This window comes from Phyllopteryx taeniolatus, chromosome 7, assembly GCF_024500385.1.
Source record: "Phyllopteryx taeniolatus isolate TA_2022b chromosome 7, UOR_Ptae_1.2, whole genome shotgun sequence".
In the NCBI taxonomy this organism is placed as follows: Eukaryota; Metazoa; Chordata; class Actinopteri; order Syngnathiformes; family Syngnathidae; genus Phyllopteryx; species Phyllopteryx taeniolatus.
The window spans coordinates 322,326-348,115 of record NC_084508.1 but is presented as its reverse complement, the minus strand read 5'-3'; the positions used below and the strand labels follow the sequence as shown (position 1 = coordinate 348,115).

At 43.4% G+C, this 25,790-nt stretch overlaps 1 protein-coding gene across 4 annotated transcripts in view; it reads right to left on the bottom strand.

Annotated features, from left to right (window-relative positions):
- nlgn1 (neuroligin 1) overlaps positions 1–12,163 on the bottom strand; it is a 345,371-nt gene extending 333,208 nt beyond the window's left edge. For all 4 annotated transcript variants that reach the window (XM_061780578.1, XM_061780580.1, XM_061780579.1 and 1 more), the window contains exon 1: positions 11,776–12,163. The gene's annotated coding sequence lies outside the window, so the exon portion shown is untranslated. The remainder of the gene's footprint in view (positions 1–11,775) is intronic.
- Positions 12,164–25,790: the final 13,627 nt, after the last annotated feature.

Below are 25,790 nucleotides of genomic sequence, written 5' to 3'. Positions count from 1 at the left end.
AACGTTTGTGTGTTGCCTTTAGCTGTTTGATTTATAATTTCCCCCCGATATATTAAGGTCATATCTATTTTTTTCTATATAAATATAAAAAACACATTTTTTTCACCTCAGCGCCTTCTGTAGCAGTGGAGCTTACTGACCCGGACTCTGGCAGAGCAGTCCCACAGCAATATCCAGTAGACAGAATGCCTTTTTTACTCATGATATTTCGAGGGGTCGTACTCAAAAATTTATCCAATTAAATACAGGCTTTGTAATTAATTAATCTCGATTAATCACATTTCACCCGCGACCCTAGTGAGGAGAAGCGGCTCAGAAAATGGATGGATGGATAATCACATTTCACTGCGATTGGCTGGCGACCAGTACAGGGTGTACCCTGCCTCTCGCCCAGAGTCAGCTGGGATAGGCTCCTGCTCGCCCGCGACCCTAGTGAGGATAAGCGGGTATGGAAAATGAATGAATCAGTGTAATCGGTGTACCGGGAAATTGTACACTGACAAAGGTTGCACGTTGCTTGTAACACAAAATTCAATTAAAATCTTATTTTTTGAACAAATTATTTATTTTTGTAATTAATCGCGATCAAAGGGTTGGAGTCCCGCCTCTAGTTATTTCTCTTTATCGGTGTTAAGAGATTTTACGCAGGAATTTAAAATAATTATTTACATTGAATCCTTAGCGAGATGCAATTTAATCAACACCATTTTGTCCAATTCAACTACAATGCTTGTGCATTTCAGCTTGTGATGTTGTGCAGGGGGCTATCAGGAAGTAGTACCTCTAGACGCCTCCTATTTTGGCACGGATAGCCCCCTTTGCATTAAGCACAATTAACTGCGCAAGCATGAATTTGGATTGGCAGTCCAATTTGCCAAGCCGCAATTCAAAGAGCATCACTCTGTTTAGAAATTAATGGACTGTCTTCCAGTTTTCTGAATAGTTCCATGTTTCTCTTGGATTCTGTTGGTCAAGAATCAGCACCCAAACGAAGGATTCACTGTTTGTCAAAGAGTTGGCACTAGCTACAGTATTTGGGATAACCTTGGCTAACAAGGAGTCTGACATGGAAAGTGTTTCCCACCACTAACACCTTCAGATGGCCTCTGTCTCCATATAAACCACAGTCACTTAAAAGTATGTGGCTCCTATACATCTGCTGACTACTGTATTAGTTTAGCCTTCTGCAGTCCAACATTGTTTTCCATTGGTTAATGCTTGAAATACTACAAGTCATAGTGTAGTTGTAAGGAGACAGTTCCCCTCACACACTTAGTAATGTCAGTCGTAACACCCTCATACATTTAAAGATTTTTTTGTGACATTAAATGATAATGTAATAATAATAATAATGACAAGTTATTGTCATTGTCTTGTAATGACAAGTGGCCCCAATCTAGGGCTGACTATTGCGGACAAGGATGGACTAAATCAGATTGAGAGTTTTAATGAAATTAGCAACGTGACAAGATTTCCCAAAAATCTGTCAAAATGACTTCCACATGCAGTACCACAGTTCCTCTCTGGGTACTCTGTCATAGGCTTTCTCTTGATCCACAAAGACAATGTAGCTCCTTCTGATCTTCTCTGTACTTTTCCATCAACATCCTCAAGGAAAAGAAGGCATCTGTGGTTCTCTTTCTAGGCATGAAACCATACTGTTGCTTGCAAATACTCACTTCTGTCCTGAGTGTAGCCTCCACAACTCTTTCCCATAACTTCATCGTGTGGCTTCTCAACTTTATTCCTCCATAGTTCCCACAGCTATGCACAATCACCCTTGTTCTTAAAAATGGGCACCAGCACACTTTTCCTCCTTCTTCTCACCCGCTAGAATTCTGTTGAACAAGCTAGTCAAAAACTCCACAGCCACCTCTACTAGATGCTTCCATACCTCCACAGGAATGTCATCAGGACAAACTGCTTTCCAATTTTTTTCTAACTTCCTCCTTACTAATCATTGCCACTTCCTGGTCCACCACACTTGCATCCTCTACTCTTCCTTTTCTCTAACGTTCCTCATTCATCAACTCCTCAAAGTATTCTTTCCATCTATCCAGCACACTACTGGCACCAGTCAACACATTTCCATCTCTATCCTTAATCACCCTAACCTGCTCCACATCTTTCCCATCTCTATCCCTCTGTCTGGCCAACCTGTATAGATCCTTTTCTCCTTCTTTAGTGGCCAACTTGGCATACATGTCATCATATGCCTATTGTTTGGCATTCGCCACCTCTACCTTTGCCCTACGTCGCATCTCAATGTATTCCTTTCTCCTCTCCTTGGTCCTCTCAGTGTCCCACTACTTCTTAGCTGACCTCTTTCCTTGTATGATTTCCTGTACTGTGAGGTTCCACTACCAAGTCTCCTTCTCTCCTTTCCTACCATAAAATACCAGTACTCTCCTGCCATTATCACTGATCACCTTGGCTGTAGTGGTCCAGTCTTCTGGAAGCTCCTCTGGTCCACCGAGAGCCTGTCTCAGCTCTTCCCGAAAAGCCGCACAACACGCCTCCTTTCTCAGCTTCCACCACATGGTTCTCTGCTCTGCCTTTGTCTTCTTAATCTTCCTCCCCACCACCAGAGTCATCTTACACACCACCATCCTATGCTGTCAAGTCACACTCTCACACTTTACAGTCAGTGACCTCCTTCAGATTACATCGTCTGCACAAGATCCACCTGCGTGCTTCTACCTCCGCTCTTGTCAGTCACCCTATGTTCCTGCCTCTTCTGGAAAAAAGTGTTCACTACAGCCATTTCCATCCTTTTTGCAAAGTCTACCACCATTTGTCCCTCCAAGTTCCTTTGCTGGATGCCGTACTTACCCATTACTTCTTCATCACACCTTTTGCCTTCACCAACATGTCCATTTCAATCTGCAACAATCACAACTCTCTCTGTCTGGGATGCTCAGAACTACTTCGTCTAGCTCCTTCCAGAATTTCGATTTCACCTCTCGGTCACATCTTACCTGTGGGGCATAGCCGCTAATCACATTATACATAACACCCTCATCACTCGATCTGGGGGACAGCCGTGGCCCAATGGTTAAGATCATCGCCTGCCACCGTGGGGGACCTAGGTTCAAGACCCCGACTGGACCATCCGCCAACATCCCCCGGACTCACGGCTGTGGTGTCCTTGAGCAAGACACTGATACCCCGAAATGCGCTTCAGCTGCCCCCTGCTCCAGTGTGTTCCACTAACGTGTGTATGTGTTCACTGTGATGGGTTAAATGCAGAGAACAAATTTCGTGTGCATGTATGCATGTTCATAACAATAAAAGATGATTCTTCTTCTTCTTCTGATACTTTAGATTAACGCTCATATTTGTTTGGCAAAGTTTTAATTCCGGATGCCCTTCCTGACGCAACCCTCTGCATTTATCCGGGCTTGGGACCGGCCTACAGTTTCCACTGGCTTGTGCCCCCCATAGGGCTGCATTACACATTATGCAATATACTATGCATAAAATGGGCAATTCAAAAATCAAACACTCATTGTTCTGAAAACACTTATTTTCACGCTCTTTGGCATTGTACACCTGTACTGCACTTCTGGTCACTAGTTACACAGAAACTCTCCTCAGTTTTGAACTGTAGAATTCCAATTTCTCTGTGATTTCAAAACGTATAGCTCTTCCAAATAAACATGCTCAACCAATACTTGTAATTCTAGCAATCGCTAAAAAAAAACAATATTGTTAAACTTGAAAGATAAACAAGCTATCAACATTAACCAATGGCAAAATCTTGTCATAGAGTACATTGGCTGAATAAGTATTTAACGTCACTATTTTTCCCGTTAAATATACAAAAAAAAACAGAATACAATGATTTGCAAATCATGTTCAACCTGTATTTAATTGAATACACTACAAAGACAAGATATATAATGTTCAAACTGATAAACTTTATTATTTTTAGCAAATAAACATTAACTTAGAAGTTTATGGCTGCAACACGTTCCAAACAAGCTTGGACAGATGGCAAAAAAGACTGAGAAACTTGAGGAATGCTCATCAAACACCGGTTTGGAACATCCCACAGGTGAACAGAATAATTGGGAACAGGTGGGTGCCATGATTGGGTATAAAAGGAGCTTCCCTGAATTGCTCAGTCATTCACAAGCAACGATGGGGCGAGGTTCACCTCTTTGTGAACAAGTGTGTGAGAAAATAGTCGAACAGTTTAAGGACAATGTTCCTCAACGTACAATTGCAAGGAATTTAGGGATTTCATCATTTACAGTCCATAATATCATCAAAAGGTTTAGAGAATCTGGAGACATCACTGCATGTAAGCGGCAAGGCCGAAAACCAACATTGAATGCCCGTGACATTCGATCCCTCAGGCGGCACTGCATCAAAAATCTACATCAATGTGAAAAGGATATCAACACATGGGTTCAGGAACACTTCAGAAAACCAATGTCAGTAAATACAGTTAGGCGCTACATCCGTAAGTGCAACTTGAAACTCTACTATGCAAAGCAAAAGCCATTTATCAACAACACCCAGAAACGCCGCCGGCTTCTCTGGGCCTGAGCTCCTCTATGATGGACTGATGCAAAGTGGAAAAGTGTTCTGTGGTCCGACGACTCCACATTTCAAATTGTTTTTGGAAATTGTGGACATCGTCTCCCTTGGCCAAAGAGGAAAAGAACCATCCGGACTGTTATGGACGCAAAGTTCAAAAGCCAGCATCTGTGATGGTATGGGGTTGTGTTCGTGCCAATGGCATGGGTAACTTACACATCTGTGAAGGCAACATTAATGCTGAAAGGTTTTGGAGAAACATATGCTGCCATCCAAGCAACGTCTTTTTCATGGACACCCCTGCTTATTTCAGCAAGACTTCAACAGCGTGGCTTCGTAGTAAAAGAGTGCGGGTACTAGACTGGCCTGCCTGCAGTCCAGACCTGTCTCACTGCAGTCCAGACCTGTCTCCGACTGAAAATGTGTGGCGCATTATGAAGCGTAAAATACGACAACGGAGACCCCGGACTGTTGAACAGCTGAAGCTGTACATCAAGCAAGAATGGGAAAGAATTCCACCTACAAAGCTTCAACAATTAGTGTCCTCAGTTCCCAAACGTTTATTGAATGTTGTTAAAAGAAAAAGTGATGTAACACAGTGGTAAAGATGACCCTGTCCTGGCTGACTTAGAATTAATTGGTAGCATGGAGTCGCCACGACGTCCATACCATAGGCTCCATGTGGCGCCATATTTTTATTTTATTAATGCTCAATATGGAAAAAGAGGATTGTCAAGTTTATTTTCTATACTTTTTGCTACTCCGCGAGACTTCCACCAACATGGAGAAGATAAATAGTCCCAAAATAGGGCACATCTATCATCCGTAAACACCCGTAGTCTGCAAAACGTGTATAAAAGATGTTATGACGAAGACGGGCATGTCCATGTAAAATCACCTGAAGATAAAGCACGTTATCAAGTGTTATACATGAACACTATAACGTCAAAGAGATCCGCGTCTCCGTGTCGCTCCTGTAATGTAAAGGAAACAACGCAATGGAGCGTTCGTGGTGACAGTTGAAGCGCTTGTGTTTTTGTGTTCGTTCCATGAACGGGTCGGGAAGATAACAAGATAGTAGTTTGCCTTTCACGGACGAGATAGAAAGTTAGCTTCGTTCTGTGAGCAATCGCCGATCACGCAAATAGTCTGACAGTGGGCCGGCTGTCACTGTCTGAGCTAACTGTTCCTGACAGTTGGGTTTGCACAGTGTGGCATTCTCAAGAATCAGTCTTGTAATTATTATTTTTTTCTTTATTTTCTTTATTTACATTGTATTCGCATGACGTCACGTTTCTTTTCCGTGTCTTTTTCTTCTTCTTGATTTACGGCAGACTCAGTATGTTTAAGTGCATTGTTGCCACCTAAGGGTTAAGTTGTGAAAACCTACAAGAAATACATTTAAATAACAAATATTGAAGCTATAATATATTAACGATTACCACTGCAGAATAATGATTGTTGCGCAATTAAACAGTATGCAGAATTATTTTGTCTTACTATCCATCCATCCATCCATCCATCCATTTTCTACCGCTTATCCGGGTCAGGTCGCGGGGGCAGTAGCTTTAGCAGGGACGCCCAAACTTCCCTCTCCCCAGCCACTTCATCCAGCTCTTCCGGGGAGATCCTGAGGTGTTCCCAGGCCAGCCGAAGGACGTAGTCTCTCCAGCGTGTCCTGAGTTGTCCCCGGGGTCTCCTCCCGGTGGGACATGCCCGGAACACCTCACCAGGGAGGCGTCCGGGAGGCATCTGAATCAGACGCCCCAACCACCTTATCTGGCTCCTCTCAATGTGGAGGAGCAGCGACTCTACTCTGAGATCCTCCCGGATGAGCGAGCTTCCCACCCTATCTGTAAGGGAGAGCCCGGACACCCTGCGGAGGCAACTCATTTCGGCCGCTTGTATCCGGGATCTTGTTCTTTCGGTCATGACCCACAGCTCATGACCATAGGTGAGGGTAGGAACGTACCATCAGCATCACTGCAGACGCTGCACCGATCCGCCTGTCGATCTCCCGTTTCATTCTTCCCTCACTCGTGAACAAGACCCCAAGATACTTGAACTCCTCCACTTGGCAGGATCTCATCCCCGACCTGGAGACGGCACGCCACCCTTTTCCGACTGAGGATCATGGTCTCAGATTTGGAGGTGCTGATTCTCATCCCAGCCGCTTCACACTCGGCTGCGAACTGCTCCAGTGAGAGTTGGAGGTCATGGCTTGATGAAGCCAACAGAACCACATCATCTGCAAAAAGCAGAGATGCAATACTGAGGCCAACACACCGGAGCCCCTCTACGCCTCGGCTGCGCCTAGAAATTCTGTCTATAAAGGTTATGACCAGAATCGGTGACAAAGGGCAGCCTTGGCGGAGTCCAACCCTCACCGGGAACAAGTCCGACTTACTGCCGGATATGCGGACCAAACTCTGACTCCGGTCCTACAGCGACCGAACAGCCCATATCAGGTGGTTCGGTACCCCATACTCCCGAAGCACCCTCCAAAAGACTCCCCAAGGGACACGGTCGAACGCCTTCTCCAAGTCCACAAAGCACATGTAGACTGGTTGGGTGAACTCCCATGCACCCTCAAAGACCCTGCAGAGGGTGTAGGGCTGGTCCACTGTTCCACGGCCAGGACGAAAACTACACTGCTCCTCCTGAATCTGAGATTCGACTTCCCGACGGATTGCCGCCACGACAGGCACCGACCACCTTACGGCCACAGCTCCGGTCGGCGGCCTCAGCAATGGAGGCGCGGAACATGGTCCACTCGGACTCGATGTCCCCCGCCTTCCCCGGAAAATGAGCAAAGTTCTGTCGGACGTGGGAGTTGAAACTCCTTCTGACAGGGGATTCTGCCAGACGTTCCCAGCAGACCCTCACAATACGTTTGGGCCTGCCACGTCGGACCGGCATCTTCCCCCACCATCGGAACCAACTCACCACCAGGTGGTGATCAGTTGACAGCTCCGCCCCTCTCTTCACCCGAGTGTCCAAGACATGCTTCATCGATCATCGAACTTTTGTCTTACGACATAAGTTTTTTTTAAATATGGAAATTCAGACAAATTGTTCTGGAATTTCTATAGGTTGGCAGCTCTGCAGTCATAGCAATGAATGCAATTTTACTAATAATTGGCACAATAATTTTCTCCGGTGTTTCGATTTTCAGCCTCAGGTGTCTCCCTCTCCCCCCCTCCACCAGTTTCAGTCAAGAATGTTAATTTCGGTCCATCAGTAATTTTGAGATCATTATATTTTGAAATACCTGCAGGGAAAAGTAATTTATTTATTTGTGATGTTTGTAATTGTTAAATAAACCTGCTTTATATAATGCTAATTAATTTAGTCTGGTCCAGTTTTCTACATTTATAAACTTACATACAACAAATATTGAGTCATATTGAATATCGACGTGGGGGTGGGGGGGGTGGGGGGGGGGGTGGGGGGGGGGGGGGTGTTGTGATATCAAATTTAGGCCCTATTGCCCAGCACTAGCACCAAGTAAGAAAGTGGGTTTCAGGATGTGCACCTGTGTCTCCATTCAAAAAATCATCAGTACAAGATTTCTGGCAACCATGTGGCTCTGCTGCTGCACAAATTGCCCTGCACAGCCACAGAAGAACACACAGGCCCTTGTAGCTGGAAAGAACCCGTTCATGACGTATATCACATCATTGCATCACAAAGAGAGCGAGCCATTCTCAGCACTTTAGATTGGTCAATAATTTGTAAAAATAACAGACCCAAGTGGGGACTGACCAATAGTGAGGCTTTCTATATTTTCATCCCAAGTTCTTACCTCTTATAAAATAAAACATCTTTGTTATTATAGCACGGAACGGTGACCAACTGGTTAGAGCGTCAGTCTCACAGTTCTGAGGACCCGGGGTTCAATCCCCGGCCCCGCCTGTGTGGAGTTTGCATCTTCTCCCCGTGCCTGCGTGGGCTTTCTCCCACATCCCAAAAACATGCATGAATTGGAGACTCTAAATTGCCCGTAGGTGTGAATGTGAGTGTGAATGGTTGTTTGTTTGTGTGTGCCCTGCGATTGGCTGGCAACCAGTTCAGGGTATACCCCTGCCCGATGATAGCTGGGATAGGCTCCACCACGCCTAGTGAGGAGAAGCGACTCAGAAAATGGATGGATGGCTGTTATTATAGCATTAAATGATAGTCATACTTTATGTCCCACACCACACAAGGTTTCTTCCCCCAAAAATGACTTCCATGCTGCAACACAGATTATAAATAATGTTTTCTTCATAAAATATCACTCCATGACGTGTCCCACCACAATATTTTTAAGAATTTGCGTCTTGGATATTTGAAAAGGTAGACTTTTACCAGTACCTTGGATGGTGTCGAAGATAATCTGTCCCTAATAAACCTGTCACTCTGTGACGCTGACATTTTGTGCTCTCAAAATGCACCCAACATGTAAGCCAAAAATGTGCTTTAGAAGAAAATATTTTTAACATACTGTAGATTAAATAAAACAGGCAATTTATATGACTATTCAAATTACAAAGGCCATGCTGAAAAAAATGATAGTACATGAAAGTACAGTGTATAAAAGCATACATGTTGTAGTTGACCACAATACTTAAACTGAAGATGGCGCCCTAAAAACAATCAGCGATATATAGTTAAAAAAAAATGTCTGACTGTCGAGTCTGATGATAATAACTAAATCACTGTTTGGGCATTCAAAAAGCCACCTCAAAATGTGGCTTCCATGTTGTGACGTCAGGTGTTGAATGCTTTGGCCTGAGGGAGCGGTGGCTGTCGCTTGTAAACAATTATTCTCCTTCTGTTCATTAAATTACGTTTTATTGTATTGTGTCAAGTTTGCTTTGGGGTCCACAATTTGGCGGTACCCCAATGTAACACGCACTGCCACCCTCCTCTTCCGTCATTAAAATTAAGGGATTGTTTCGTTTGTAACGGAAATATTTAAATGAATACTGACTGGTCATCATGCTTATAGTTGTTTTTCTACTTTGTGTTGCAAGAAAAAAAATTTACTTGATGGCAGCAAACTTCATAAAATCTGCCCACATCACTTCACAGTTACCTTGCAGTGAAAAGTACTGTATCTGTTGTGTTTTGGGCTCAAATTTTCAGGTTTTTTTTAGCTAAATGTCTTTTTTATTATCACGGGTCCTAAGAAAGCGCATGCTGAGAAGAAGTGATGTCCATGGAATCAGAGCATGAAATCATACAAAAATATGTACAAGTGTCAAAAAAGGCACACAAAAAAAGACTAAATTCAGCAATAGTAAAGTGAAAAAAATATTCTAAAAACTGCTTCATTCTTTACATTCTATTTAAGTGAAGTCGAATGTTTTTCTTATGAAAACTTTATTTCTTTACATTCTATGCTTACAATTTAGGACTGTATGTTTTTTTAATACAGTACAAGAGTGGTATTTTTCTTATTTAAAAAACACAGAACATTTACTTTTAAATGCATTCATTTCAACAGGGAATGTTGATTGTTGATTTGAGATACAAGTGCTTTGAGTGATGAGTGTGGTCATGTAATGCATTAAACTCATTAGTCAAGGTACCACTTGTTAAAATATTACCCAAATCATTGCCTGTACAGTCAATAAAGGCTTCATTTTGGGATTCTGTCCATCTGCAGTTCGTTCTTGAGGTTTCTTATTTTCCCCTAAATGGGGTTTTGAGTCTTTTCCTCGATTGGGGGGTTTAGATCAGGGGGGTGTTGTCGGTCTTTGTCAGTTGGTGGCCTGTGAAGCCCTTTGTGACTCTTTTGTGATTAACGGCTATACAAATAAACTTGACGAAACCTACCCTAAAATACATCTGACAATTTTATGTATCGGAGGTGGGGAGAATGTTAACATTTTTCTTCAAAGATTTGAAAGCAATAACTGCGATGTCATCCAGTTATGATTACCTTTAAACATTTATCAAGGAATAGATTCATTTAGGAAAAAGCTTCCTCTAGAATTAGTGGAAAAGGCAAAATGAGAGGAAAAATGAGCAGATTGACGAAGAGAACAATAGTCAGAGGTGGGTGAAGACAGCATTGAGATGTTTTCCTTGCGGGCTGAGTTATGTAGATCAGAGCCTCAGGGATTGTGTGAACTGCTATAGCCTGCCCCCTGTCTCTGGAAACAGCATGAAGGCAGTCTTCACTGCCATATGATGAATGAACAAATCCAATTACAAAAAGAGATAGGGAAAAAAATATTATCATTATCATGCAAGAATATATTTTGGGCTGCAGTGTATATTGAAATTTTTTGACAAATGTCTGGAGGATGGGAATGAAAGTAGCTCAGTCAGTGGCTGGCGTTTGAGACTTGATGTGGGTCAAAAATATGACAATTAGGACTGTCGTTGGAGAGCTGCCCGTCCGTCTCTTACCGAGCTAGAATTTTTCAGGACCTTTCCATAGAGGCTTAATTTCAAATCTTCTTAACCAAGAGGTGATAAGTCTCATTCCTTTATTCTGCTCAAAGTAAAATTTGCATATTAATAAAGACACCCTCAAATAATCTAATTGCTAAATCAATAATGTTATAGTAATATATAACACTGCAATAATCCATGTTAATTGCACAGTGGTGCCCCCAATGGTTGCCACTGTCAACAAAACCTTGCACACACATTAAATAGATGGTTTTTTTTAGTAATCAGTCTTGGGAAAGGTTTGCAATTATATATATATATATATATATATATATATATATATATATATATATATATATATATAAAACTGAGTATTACATCATTGCAAGATCGTCTGTGATGTTTGAGAGAAGAAATTGCATCGCACATGAACGCAGTCTGCAAGGGACATGCGCCAGAACATGTAGCACATTCCAAACTGCGAAAGATTAGATTAGACATGTCATAGTGACGATTTGGATTCCCACTAATTGAAATCAAGTCTATGAACGCAGCTGTTTGCGCAAACCGAGTGGATGTGCGCAGGTCTGTCATCCGTCTGGAAGGGGATCTCGCCAAAGAAGCACGATGAATGTTTACCCACATTATCCTTTTCCACTCAGCAATATTGACATGAAACATAGGTGAATTTAGCCCCCGACCCACTCACCTAGCATCACTATATTCTCTTATGTCGTGCGATTATGAAATTCAGAGCACTGCATTGGCTACTTCAATTTATCAGTCGTGTCATGCCACATTACCGAATTCCGAGTATAGACTTTGAGAAGCATGTGTATTTACCATCGAAGAGTGTCCAATCCACTGCTTGGTCCACAGTAGTCCTCTGTGCGTTGCGTATCACTGGAATATGGAGCCTTTTTTGGTCGACATAGCCCGTAAAAAATGCAAGGAGGATATGCTAGAAATAAGAAATCCCAAAATAATGTGTTCGAACAAACACATCGGCGGACAAAAAAGGGGGGATTCCACTCTGCCCAAAAAAAAAATCGTGGTAAATCGCATGTGTTTCAAGAATTCACGTCGACAATAAGAATGCCATTCTACGGCAATCGAACATGCAGCCACTACGTACTGAGCGTTTGACGCACAAGCGACTACTTCACAAATGGCGCTGATGCTGGAAAGATGAACCGGACCGCCCGCTCCTCACGAACCAGGCTGCACTTGGCTGAAGGGGGTGGGGGGAGCACCTTCCTCTCCCTACAGCTTTAATGGGGCAGAGGGGTGGGAGACAACCACAACAGCTTGCTTTGTTCTTTAAAGACATGAATTAATTATGTAAATTCTAGTCTTCTGGTTGTATGTATATACTGTGTAATTACCTAGATGTGTGAATGTATGTAAATAAATCTTACTGCAACCGCATACACAGCTTTCCAGCAGGATCGTTCTGTGCTCGGATGCATGCTGGTGCCTTTATGCTGTTAACACAAGCACAAGTAAACGCACGTTGTGTTTGGTCATTTGCTATGACCGGCATAGACAAAACTAACAAACAAACAAACTAACTAGAATTAAATAAGGTTGTCATAACAGTATGTTAATCGAATGAAAAACGCCCAATTAACACAATGTAAATGTAAATTAGCCTACTAACAGCAATCTGCGAGTACTGTAGTGGTTATTTTAAAAACCCAACAACAACAAATAATGCAGGGATGCAATAAAAATCCACAGTTCGGTAGCTGTCTTGGTTATTCGTATATGTTGACTGTTAGGAAAAGCAATTATGTCTTGTATAGTCAGGTGAAAATGAAAGAATGAGGCGGTCTGACATTTGACACATTATTGTGACAGTACGATCATGTTAAAAGTAGATGAGATTGGATGCAAGAGACCATTTCTGTATCTTAATATTATTACTTCCAACAACATGCCTTTCATCCATTTGGCAAGGAAAATTAATTATTCGCTGTCACTAAAATGAAGCGGAATTGTATCGTTATACTAGGCACAAAAAGTGTATCTTATAAAATATAAAAGTAAAACGGGCTCTTAAAGCTCGACCCTCCAATTGCATACAAGATCATTTGCTTTTCCAACCATATGTGTCACGGTTGGGGTTGTCGAAGGCTAGGAAGGGAAGGCAAAAAAACGTGGAGGACCCAAGTGCAGGGAAGCAGGAGTCTCAAAAAAAATATTTAATCTTCAAAAAGGGGCAAACAAGGAAGATGGATAAAGCAAAACCAAACGAAGTCCCACAACAGATAACAACCAAACCAAAGTAACGAAGAAACACTTAAATACCTAAAACTGGAAACAAACTATGATTGGTGAGTAAGTCGTGGAACAGATAGGGACAGGGACATACTGCAAAGACAATGAACCGACAAGAAACCAGGGAACAAAATACAAACAGATTGACGAGACAACGAGGAACACCTGGACAAGACACGAGTGGCTGGAGGGAGCTGATTGGTCGACACAAGGCAGAAGGTTGACGAGAACAGGTGGACACAACAACCAAATGAGCACAGGAAAACATGGAACAAAACTAAACCCAAGCCAAAACACAGACCATGACAATATGCCTGTATAGCAGATAGGGAAAATTATTTTGATAATTTGTGTAATAGGTATTTATTTATTTTTTATATCACCGAAATACTTATTGACTTTGTTTCCTGTATTTTCATGGGATTGAGTTTTTGTTATGTATGGTGTGATATGATTCTGGTGGATATGACGTCAGTTTGATTTCTGTTTGATTTTCAAGGCCTGGCTGGAGTGCTGTCCATATCACCCACAGTAATTGCCCCTGGTCCTGCCATTTGTGCATCAGAACACATTTGAGTGTAGTTGGATGTGCAGAATACTCCAACTCCTTAACAACCTGAAGTGAAGGAAGGTCCGGTGACAAAGTGGATGGTGGATATGCAAAGCAAAGCAAAATTTTTATATAGAGCATTTCATACACAAGGTAACTCAATGTGCTGTACATGATTAAAAGAAAGCATTTAGAAACCAATGGGAAAAAAAAAACAGTTTATAAACATTTAAAACAGAGAAGAATAAAAGTATAATTAAAACAGCATACAGTGCAAGAAATATAATTTAAAAGTGAAAACATTATAAAAAAAAACAAAAAACATAAAAAATAATAAAACATTTTTATAGGAATCCAACAGTCTATAGTTCGACCCTGCTGAATCCCCAATAAATTGACCGTGACTGAACAAGGTGGACAACCAGCAGCCCCGTCATTAGTAAGTAAAATATAAAGAAATCACCTTCCTCATCTGTCAGCAAGATACAAAAAACAGCTTATTACAGTGTTTAAATAATAACAGTGGCTCGCTCTCAAACATCTCTTTACTGTATATCTATATATACAGCGGCTGAAATAAGTATTTAACACGTCACCATTTTTCTCATTAAATATATTTCCCAAGGTGCTATTGACATGAAAATTTCACCAGATGTTGGGAACAACCCAAGTAATCCATACGTACAAAAAAGGAGAACAAATAAGCACAGAAATCTTGTGTGTAATAATATGAAATGGAACAGGAAAATGGTATTGAGTATTTATTTAATACTTTGTACAAAAGCCTTTGTTTGCAATGACATGTTCAAGACGCCTCATGTATGGAGAAACTAGTTGCATGCATTGCTCTGGGTGTGATTTTAGCCCATTCCTCCACACAAGTAGTCTTCAAATCTTGAAGGTTCTATGGGCTTCTTTTATGGACCTTGAGTTTCAGTTCTTCCCATTGATTTTTGATTGGATTCAAGTCAGGTGATTGGCTGGGCCATTCTAGCAGCTTTATTTTTTTTCTTTGAAACCATTTGAGACTTTTCTTGGCAGAAAGTTTTGGATCATTATCTTGCTGAAATGTCCACCCTCATTACATTTTCATCATCCTCTTAGATGGCAGCAGATTTTTGTCAAGAATGTCTCAGTACATTTGCCTATTCATCCCACACCATTATGTTCCCACCTCAGAAATTCACTGTTGGTATGGTGTTTTTAGGGTTATGTGCAGTGCCATTTCTCTTCCAAACGTGGTGTGCATTATGGCATCCAAACAGTTACATTTTGCTCTCATCTGACCAGACTATATTTTGCCAGTATTTAATTGAATTGTCCAAATGTTGTTCAGCAAACTTTAAACCAGCTTTGATATGCTTTTTTTTCAGCAATGGGGTCTTGCATGGTGAGTGTGCATACAGGCCATGGCGGCGGAATACATGACTCACTGTTTTCCTTGTGATAACTTTACCTGCTAATTCCAGGTCTTTTTGAAGACATGTGCTCCTTGGCTCTTGGACAACTGTTCTGATTATTCGTTGCACCCCTCTGTCAGAAATCTTGCAAGGAGCACCTGCTCAAGGCAAATTTATGGTGTTATGATTGGCTTTCCACTTACGTATTATGGCCCCAACCGTGCTCACTGGAACGTTCAGACGATTAGAGATGCACTTGTGACCAATGCCATCGTTAGGTTTTGCAACAATTAGTTTGTGATGGTCTTGAGACAGCTCTTTGCTCTTTCCCATCATGAGATGTGTCTTGACACACACCTTGGCAATGACACCTTTTTGTAGGCCACCAATTAGGACTGAACCAGCTAATTTTCATTTGCACTGACAACGGCCTGGATTGCTTTTTGATTATTGATAGATTTTAGGTGTTGTCTTGGCTTTCCATGTCTGTTTGCACCTCCCTTTCTTCATGTGTTCAATACTTTTTCCCTTTTCCCATTTCGCATTTTGACACACTTAATTTCTGAGTTTATTTGTTCTACTTTGAATGTATGGATTACTTGGGTTGCTCCCAACATCTGGTGAAATTCCCAGGTCAATAGCACCTTTGCAAGTATATCCATCCATCCATTTTCTTTTCTTTTAATTTTGAGACTTATCTTTCCCCATAGGTTTCAGGTGGGGGTGATGGGAGAAAGATCTTGGCGTGGTGTGCATTGGATTTCAATACTGACAATAACTTTCATCCTGTCTGTCACATCTAACAGGGCATTTAGGCGAGTAGAGAGTGAGTTTTGCATTGGGCTTTGCTCCATTGGGGCAGGGAGGGGTGTGGGATATTCCAAGTGCTGCCTCATATCATTCTTCATTCGTTCCTCTGATTGTTTGGGTGACACTGGCGACTCCATCTGTGCCTTGTGACGCCTTATCTCTTGTTCCTCCGATTGTTTGGGAACAACTGGAGACTCCTGTGCTTTTTGTCCTTCAACCGCATCAACAAGGCCAATGTTTTCCTCTCAGGCCGCTGAGTGATGTACACAGTAAAAAATGTTGGCAGCCAATAACTTAAACCCTTGTCTATTTAGACAGAAACCGTCTGCCTTGTGACGTTTTTTCTTGTCTTATGTAACGTCTGCGCTCCCAAAAACAGAAATTGTCAATGAAGCCCACGGATAGCGCAGTACACAGTCTTTGAGCCACTTGTTTAATTGACTGAGCCTACTGAAATGTTCATCTCCAAATCGTACCATTGGGCAAGGTCCACTTATGAAAACCTCAGCATCTAAACATTGCACTTTCGTTAGGGGATCAATGAAATCTCGCTTCAGTGCCTCTGATTGCTGCTTGACAACATCCATGGTCCCTGTGTGTGACAGAATTACAGATTTCACAGTTGGATGCTCATGAGTCATCTCCAGGATTTTAAAAACATGATGTTGTGGGGCTGCTTTTCAGCAAATGGTATTGGTAAACTTCATATTATTGAAGGAAGGATGCATGATGCATCGGTAGCGCCTACCTGAGGGAAGGAGCTGGAAGAGCTGGTGACCGGGGTGCGGAGGGTCCGAGACGATTTTGCACGCCGTTGTCTTAGTTCTGGCAGCGTGCAAGTCCTCAATGGAGGGTAGGTGGGCACCGACAATCCTTTCAGCAGTTTTGATTGTCCGTTGCAGTCAGAGTTTGTCCTTTTTTGTAGCAGCACCAAACCAGACTGTGATGGAAGAACACAGGACCGATTTGATGACCGCTGTGTAGAACTGTCTCAGCTCCGGTGGCAGGCCGTGCTTTCTCAGAAGCCGCAGGAAGTACATCCTCTGCTGTTGTGTGATTCAAGATGGCAAAAGAAAATCCCCAAATATCTGTCTGTCAGGTATATTATGATAGGTACACGATTACATAACGTATTACATTTGCCAATAGCATTTGTTTTCCCATTTTTGTTTTTTGAATAATAAAACAAAATGCTTGCTGTGGTTAGGTGTTCTATAAAAGCAAGCAAGCAAACTTATCTGACTAGAAATATTTTTTAAATAGAATTTTGTCCTCAGCTTACTTGTGAGCAAAATGTACAGTACAACCCATGCTGCTTCTTTAACTGTCAATTTCCCTCTTGTCCCTTACAAATAAACCAATAAAAATAAAAAGGAATTACATGTTGTCTATCATCAGTGGCCTGCCACAGATTACAACAGCTCAGGCCTGACGATCTACTCAGGTGTTGGAAACTCAACTCAGCAGAGGCCAAGGTGAGTTTTACGTCAATCTTATGGCTGTCTCAAGAAATAATACAGTACAAATATGTATAAGGTAATTATATACATCCATGCTTTACTGAGTAAAGTTTTAAATTTCTCAATGAAATCAGGTCTACTGACAGTCATTTTGATTTCTTGCAGACGTTTGTCAAAATCTGTAAAAAAAATAAAATAAAATAAAATAAATTAAAAAACGTTATTCGTACCTGGCACGGTGGCCGACTGGTTAGCACACAGTTCTGAGGACCGGGGTTCAAATCCGGCCTCGCCTGTGTGGAGTTTGCATGTTCTCCCCGTGCCTGCATGGGTTTTCTCCAGGTACTCCGGTTTTCTCCCACATCCCAAAAACATGCATGGTAGGTTAATTGAAGACTCTAAATTGTCCGTAGTTATGAATGAGAGTGTGAATGGCTGCGATTGGCTGGCAACCAGTTCAGGGTGTTCCTCGCGTCTCGCCTGAAGATAGCTGGGATTGGCTTCAGCACGTACGTGACCCTAGTGAGGATTAGTGTTACTGAAAATGAATGAATGAATGTATGCTATTAGTATTTAGGGTTGTGTGTGAAATGCATTTCATAGTTCTAGAATTATCTAAATCTGGGATTCTTTCAGAAGGACACTGCCCAATCAAGATTGGACTGACACGAGCCAGTTCTGGAATACCGGACAAGCCTCTTAGAATGATGTAATTAAACCATGTGGATATCTTGTACATAAAATGTGTTTAAATACTTTGAGTTAGTTTTATATTTCTTGTTTCAAATACACAACCATGAACAAGCTTTATATAGGGCACTGATGTTTATGAACTGGAAGGAGATACAAAATGTAACACTGACTTCTGAGTGGCAGTTGTGAAGAAGGAACCATTCATTTTCAGTTCTTTATTTTTAACAATTGAACAATTTCAAAATTGTAGAGGTAAATGTGTAGACATTCCCGGAAGTAAGTTTAAAAATACGCTGCAAACAAATCTACAAACTTTGAAAATATGAAATGTGGTTCCTCGTTGACTGCTTTGTCTGAATCCTATAAAATGTCCTCTGGGATTTTTCACATTACATATTAGTGATAGGCGGCCTTGGTGGAATTGTCTGTTGTCCTTTCCAGGGTCACAAAGGTCATCAGCTGTCCAGATGTCATTCTACATTCATCTGGCTAGGTGTATAATTCCCTCGTCCAAGATCAAGGTGTCCATGAGGTTTGTCATGTGTCTGCATTTATGGCAGACACCAATCCATTGATCAGGGGCTGAAGAGTCACAATAGCTTCCACAGATGTCTCGGGGAGGATGTCAAAACATGGAGCTGGTGTCGCGTCTCAGAAATGTTATACACTATGTAATTGCTCAGGCAGCCATAGCCCAATGGTTAAGATCATGGGTAATGGGTAGAGCCTCCACCTTCACTGACTGCACGAGCCCAGAGCGGAAGCTGATAAACCAAGTGACAACTCTTAAGAGAGGCCAATATTTTGTAACTTTTCAAGTAGTATGGAATTAAATCAAATGCCTTTGCCAGATCCACAAAAACAGCAGAAATATTATCTGTTGTCTATGGCACATACAGTGGGTACGGACAGTATTCAGACCCCCTTAAATTTTTCACTCTTTGTTATATTGCAGCCATTTGCTAAAATCATTTAAGTTAATTATTTTCCTCAATGTACACACAGCACCCCATATTGACAAAAAAAAAAGAATTATTGAAATTTTTGTAATTTATTAAAAAAGAAAAAGTCAAATATCACACAGCCATAAGTATTCAAGACCCTTTCCTCAGTATTTAGTCGAAGCACCCTTTTGAGCTAATACAGCAAATAGTCTTTTTGGGAATGATGAAGTTTTTCACACCTGGATTTGGAGATCCTCTGCCATTCCTCCTTGCAGATGCTCTCCAGTTCTGTCAGGTTGGATGGTGAATGTTGGTGGACAGCCATTTTCAGGTCTCTCCAGAGATGCTCAATTATTTTGCTTATTTTAGTTTAAGTCAAGGCTCTGGCAGGGCCAATCAAGAACAGTCACAGAGTTGTTCTAAAGCTAGTCCTTCGTTATTTTAGCTGTCTGCTTAGGCTCATTGTCTTGTTGGACGGTGAACCTTCGGCCCAGTCTGAGGTCCTGAGCACTCTGGAGAAGGTTTTCATCCAGGATATCCCTCTACTTGACCGGTTTCATCTTTCCTTCGATTGCAACCAGTCGTCCTGTCCCTGCAGCTCCTGTCCCATTTTAGCAAATGGCTGCAATATGACAAAGAGTGAAAAATCTGAATACTCTACTTACCCACTGTACAATATTGTTTACCACTTACAGAGTGGGTCATTGATGGTGCAGTGGTACATTCTCCTTGGTTTTGGTGCCAGTAGCGTCGGTTCAGTTCTCACTCAGTGATGAAGGATAAGTGGTATTGAAAATGGATGGGTGGACTTCTAGAGTGGCAGCGGTACAGCTGTGTCGTGATCGAAAGCCCGACTGCAGAGGATTAAAGGCATTAACAGTCTGTAGATGTTCTAACAGCTTGCGGTTGATCTCCCCCGACCCCCCCCCCCCCCCCCCGCCCACCCAGAATTTTAGGATAGTTCATTAGTATATAAGTAGTAGTAGTTATAAGTTGACTGGTGCCAGTAGTGTGTTGGATAGATGGAAAGAATACTTTGAGGAGTTGATGAATGAGGAAAATGAGAAATAAGAGTAGAAGATGCAAGTGTGGTAGACCAGGAAGTAGCACTGATTAGTCAGGGGAAAGTTAAAAAGGTTCCGATGATCTTCTCAGCTGCCCTCACTATGCGAAGGAGAGTCTTGCGGCAGGATGCAGTACAGGCTCCGTACCACACAGTGACGCATTTGGTTAAGATGCTCTCTATGGTCCCGCTGTAGAACGAGCTACATGATGGGGGTCGGGGCTCTGGCTCTTCTCAGCATGCGCAGGAAGTAGAGCCGCTGGTGAGCTTTCTTGGCCAGTGATGAGGTGTTGCTGGTACAGGAGAGGTTCTCTGTGATGTGCACTCCCAGGAACTTCGTGTTGCGCACCGTCTCCACCGCGGCACCATGGATGTTCAGGGTAGCGTGCTAGGAGTGCGCTCTCCTGAAGTCCACAACAATCTCCTTGTTTTTTTTCCATGTTCAAGGAGAAATAGTTGTCTGTGCATCACCCGGCCAGGTGGCTCACCTCACTCCTGTTGTCAGTCTCGTCCACGTTGCTGATGAGACCTATGTTGTCTGCAAACTTGATGAAGCGGGTGGAGCTGTATGTTGGCGTGCAGTCATAGCTCAGCAGGGTGAAGAGGAGGGGGCTCAACACAGAACCTTGAGGGGCCCCCGTGTTCAGCGTGATGGGTGCTGGATGTGTTGCTGTCGACCCGTACTGCCTGCGGTGTCCCTGTCAGAAAGTCCGCAGCCAGTTGCACATCGAAGTGTTGAGCCCCAGCTGGTCCAGTTTGTAGATCAGTTGTTTAGGGATGATGATGATGCTGAGGTGAAGTCAATGAACAGCATTCTGACATATGAGTCCTTAGAGTCCAGGTGTGTGAGGACAGAGTGGAGGGCGGTGGATATGGCGTCATCGGTTGACCGGTTTGACCGATATGCAAACTAGAAGGGTTCCAAGGAGGGTTTAGGGAGGACTCGACATGGTGCATGGCTAGCCGCTTGAAGCACTTCATCAGGATGGGAGTGAGCGTTACCGGACGATAGTCATTGAGGCAGGAGCGAGACGACTTCTTCGGGACTGGGATGATGGTGGTGGCTTTGAAGAACGTGGGGACAACAGCCTGACTCAAGGAGGTGTTGAAGATGTCCGTGAAGACATCTGTGAGTTCAGCTGCACAGTCCCTCAGAACACGACCATGTATGTTATCTGGGCCTGGGGCTTTTCGTGTGTTGATCCTGTCGAGAGATCTTTTCACGCTGTGCCAGATCAGTGTCAGCACTTGGTCACCAGGAGGGGGTGGAGTCTTGTGTGCAGGAGTACTGTTGTGTGCCTCAAAGCGAGCAAAGAAGTAATTTAGCTCATTTAGCAGGGAGGTGGAGCTGTCGCACGTCTGTGGTGAGGATATATAGTCCATAATGGTCTGAATACCACGCCACAGACTCCTGGTGTCAGTGTTGTCACTGAAGCAGTGGGCAATCTTCCTGGAATGCTCCCTCTTGGCCTCCCTGATGGCACGGGACAGATTGGCCCTGGCTGTTCTCAGGCCCTCCTCATCCCCAGACCTAAAAGCCGCGTTGCGGAACTTCAGTAGTCTGTAGACCTCCCCTGACAGCCATGGCTTCTGATTAGCACGGACAGTGATGGACTTAGTGGTGGGGACATCATCCATGCACTTGTTGATGTAGGCAGTAACAGTCACTGTGTACTCCTGAAGGTCTGTAATGGAGTTGTAGGTGGCAGCCTATTTGAACATGGTCCAGTCTGTGTCGAAACAGTCTTGAAGTGCCTCAAGGGACCCTTCTGGCCACACTCGTACCTATTTCCTAACTGGTTGGGAGACATTAACCAGTGGTCTGTAAAATGGCATGAGCATAACAGTGAGATGGTCTGAGGCGCTGAAGTGGGGGAGGGGAAGGGCCTTGTAGGCCCCTCTCAGGAGGTAAAAACATTGTTCAGAGTGTTATTTCCCCGTGTTGGAAAGTCAATGTTTGAGTAGAGTTTACGAAACAAAGCCTTGGGGTCACCATTATTAAAGTCCCCAGCTAGGATGAGGAAAGCATCTGGGTGGGCCGTCAGCTGTTCACTTATATAATGGTATAGCTCATTTAGCACCTCACTCCTGTTATTGCTGGAGCTTGGAGGAATATAGATTGCCACAAGCAGTATGGCAGTTAATTACCTCGGTAAATAAAACAGCTGGCACTTCAAAGCCATAAACTCCAGCAGCGGTGAGCAGTGTTGACTGAGCAAGATTGCGTCCCGGCACCAGGCGTCAAGGATGTAAAGACGCAGTCCGCCGCTGCGAGTCTTACCTCCCGTGAGAGTTCTGTCCGCTCGGTAGCATGCTAGGCGGTCGAGGTGAATGGCGCCGTCTGGAACGCTGCTGTTAAGCCATGTTTCTACAAACACAAAAACACAGCATTCTCCCACAGTATTACAGGTAGAGCGGAGCAGTCAATTGTAATCCAGCTTGTTTTCCAGAGAGCGTACGTTACGGCTAACACGATGGAGGCAATAGCCGGTTTATGTGGTTTAGCCACAAGCCTAGCTCGGATACCTCTGCGCTTGCCTCGTTTCTACTTCCTCCTTCGCCGTTCCTGGCGCCTCCACTCTGGGCGCGACGCAGGAGTAGGGGTCGCAGCTGTTGTTGGCACCCGGAGCAACCCGCAGTGCCGTAGCGCCTCAGTGAGAGTAGAGTTTAACTCCGTGAAAGTAGTTTTGCCGATGTCGAGCAGAAGCTTGTGACTGTATCTGCGTCTTGGAACTTGTAGACGTGACCAAGACGAACTAAACCACTCTGATTTATAAGACAAAAAACGCAAAAACACAGTTTGTTTGTTTGTTTTAAAATCAATGTCTGGGGAGAATTGAAATAGCAGCACTCGTCACGTAAAACCTACGTAAAGACACAGGCCTCACCAGCACTCAGCCAGGTCTCAAAGATAAAGAGGAAGACCGGTTCCAGAGATATGAAGAAGTCCTTAAGGATAAATGTTTTCTTCCCAAGTGAGCTCGCATTGACCAGCCCAAACCGAGCAGGAGCTGTCGGGTCAGGCCGAACAGCTGACGAGGAAGCCCAAAACAGAGGGCGCAGATACTGCAGATTCAGTCCGCGCCAGCGGAGACAAGGAGTGCAGGGGCCGCTGTCTGGAAGGCCACATCGGAGTCTGCCAACGTAACCAAACACGCAGGAACAAGGTCCAGGTATATAGGGTATATAGTCTATAATGGTCTGAATACCACACCACAGACTCCTGGTGTCACTGTTGTCACTGAAGCAGTGGGCAATCTTCCTGGAATGCTCCCTCTTGGCCTCCCCGATGGCACGGAACAGATTGGCTCTCCCTGGGAACCCTGAGAGACACACAGGCGAGGACCAGCTCGAAAACCACCTCGATCGGGACCTGCCAAAACGGGCCTCATCCTCACAAGGCAGCCTCCACCCTTTTCCCGGCGTCGGTATCTTTTACACCGAGACGGTGGAGCAAAAATGCGTCGGAGGTATGAAGGGATATCCGATAGGAAAGGAGGCTATGTTCCTCGCCCCTTGTAATAGTCCAATTTACGCACATTTCCAGCGGTGATCCTCAGATCTTGTAGCATTTGGCAATCATACACCAGCAGAGAGTTGACGGTTTTGTTGCAAAAGAAAAAAAGAAATCAAGTGCTTTCTATAACTGCCAATGAGTCTTTCACGTCTGTAGATATTTTGGCGCACTCTTTTTAATTCAGCAACACTGGTAGGTTTTCGAGCATTAACATTTTAAGGTCATGCCACAGCATTTCAATCGGATTGAAGTCCTGACTTTGATTAGGTCACTCCAAAATCCAAGTGTGCTTCAGTTTGAGGTCCCGAACTGATGGTCGAATATTCTCATTCAGGATTTTCTGGTAAAGAACAGAGTTCATGATTTCATCAATCACAGCAAGTCATCCAGGTCCTGATCTGAAAAGCAGCCCCAGACCATCACACTACCAACAAGTTTGACTGCTGGTATGATGTTTTTTTCTGAATTGCTGTTACATTTACGCTGGATGTAACGAGATACACATCTTCCAAGTTCAACTTTCGTCTCACCAATCCATCGAATATTGTCCCAAATGTTTTGGCAATCACTCTTTTGTATTTGTTTTGTTTTGTTTTTTCAAAAGTAAGACAAGCCTTTATCTTCTTTTCGGTCAGCAGTGGTTTTCGCCTTGGAACTCTGGCATGGATACAATTTTTGCCCAGTTCCTTCTTGTTGAGTCATGAACACAGACCTTAAGTGAGGCAACGGAGGCCTGCAGTTCTTTAGATGTTGCCCTGGTTTCCTTTGTGACCTCCTCGATTAATTTTCACTTCACAGTACATGCACAGTCTTCAGGTAATTGTTGTAGGTCAGCCACACCTGGAAGGTTCACCACTGTTTCATGTTTTCTTCATTTGTGGATCAAGGCGCTCTGTCACTGTGGTGGTAGCGTTGAAGTTTTTTGTTAATGTTGTTGTTTACCATTGTAGCGATTATGGATGAAATAAGAATTGTGCTTAATTTAGAAGGAAACGATGAGTTGGAAGCGGCGCCTCCGTCACTTCCGGGTTATTGTAATTTTAAATTACAGTGTTATAAATCAAGATATTTTATATATACGAGGGGTACCATGTCAGATTTTTACAAGTTTAACTTGAAGCGAAATGACGACAAACCTTTTTAATCAGTCTCTTAACGGAAGGTGGCTACACTTCAGAAACTTTGAGTTCTAGACTTTCCAGAGGTTTCGTTCCGAACCCAGTCACACAAAACAATGAGGCAAGTGGTGAATTTTATAGAAAATGTAATAATAAAAAGGGGTTTCTACAGGATAAAACACAGATAAACACAAAACAAACAAGCTTCAGACGAACATTGGCAATGGAAGGGATTTGTGACGTGAGATGAGCAGAATGGGCGTGTAGTGAATGCGTATAGCTGAGGACTCCTGTTCTCGTTAATATAAACCCAAATATGCACTAATCCGTACTTTTAGTAGACCACAATGTTGGACTTACGTGTCTGAAACATGTTTGAGGAAGGCGAGTCAGGCTCCCGAGTGTTCGGCCGGCCCGGTCCGCGTCAGGAACAGGTGGATTCGATGGGAGGAAGAAAAAAAGGAGGAAAAGCAGGAGGCCAACGAGTACGTCTCTCTGGTGTCTCTGTTCGCAAGATGTTCCCCCCGACTGAGCTCGGGCCCCCAAACAGGATAGCTCGGAGCGCTTGCAGGAGGCTCTGCAGCCGGGGATCATCCTTGCCACCTCTGGTGAGGTGGGCGTGTTGCCTGTTCCAACTCCCAAGTGGTGGTACTCAACAGAGTGGAGACGCTTTTGTTGGTACGCTCCTTCGACTGGCGGGGAGTTAATTAACCTAGCGTCCAGGGGCGAACTCGGTGTTCTTTGGTTTCCGCTTTGAAGCGCCAGTCAGTGGTGATTCACTTAACGTCGGCATGGCAAACAAATTTGTTTTGTCTGTGTGACGTTGCGTCTCACTAGCAGTTATCGTCTACCTCGGCGGGGAGCGGCGGTTGTGCGAGAATGGGGTGCCGGGTGGCATCTTTTGCGTGCCATGTCCTCTACACCGTTAATAAATTAAATCATTTAAAAACTGCATTTTATATTTACTTGGGTTATCTTGGTCTGATATTTACATTTGTCTGATGATCTTAAAGTGAGGAAATT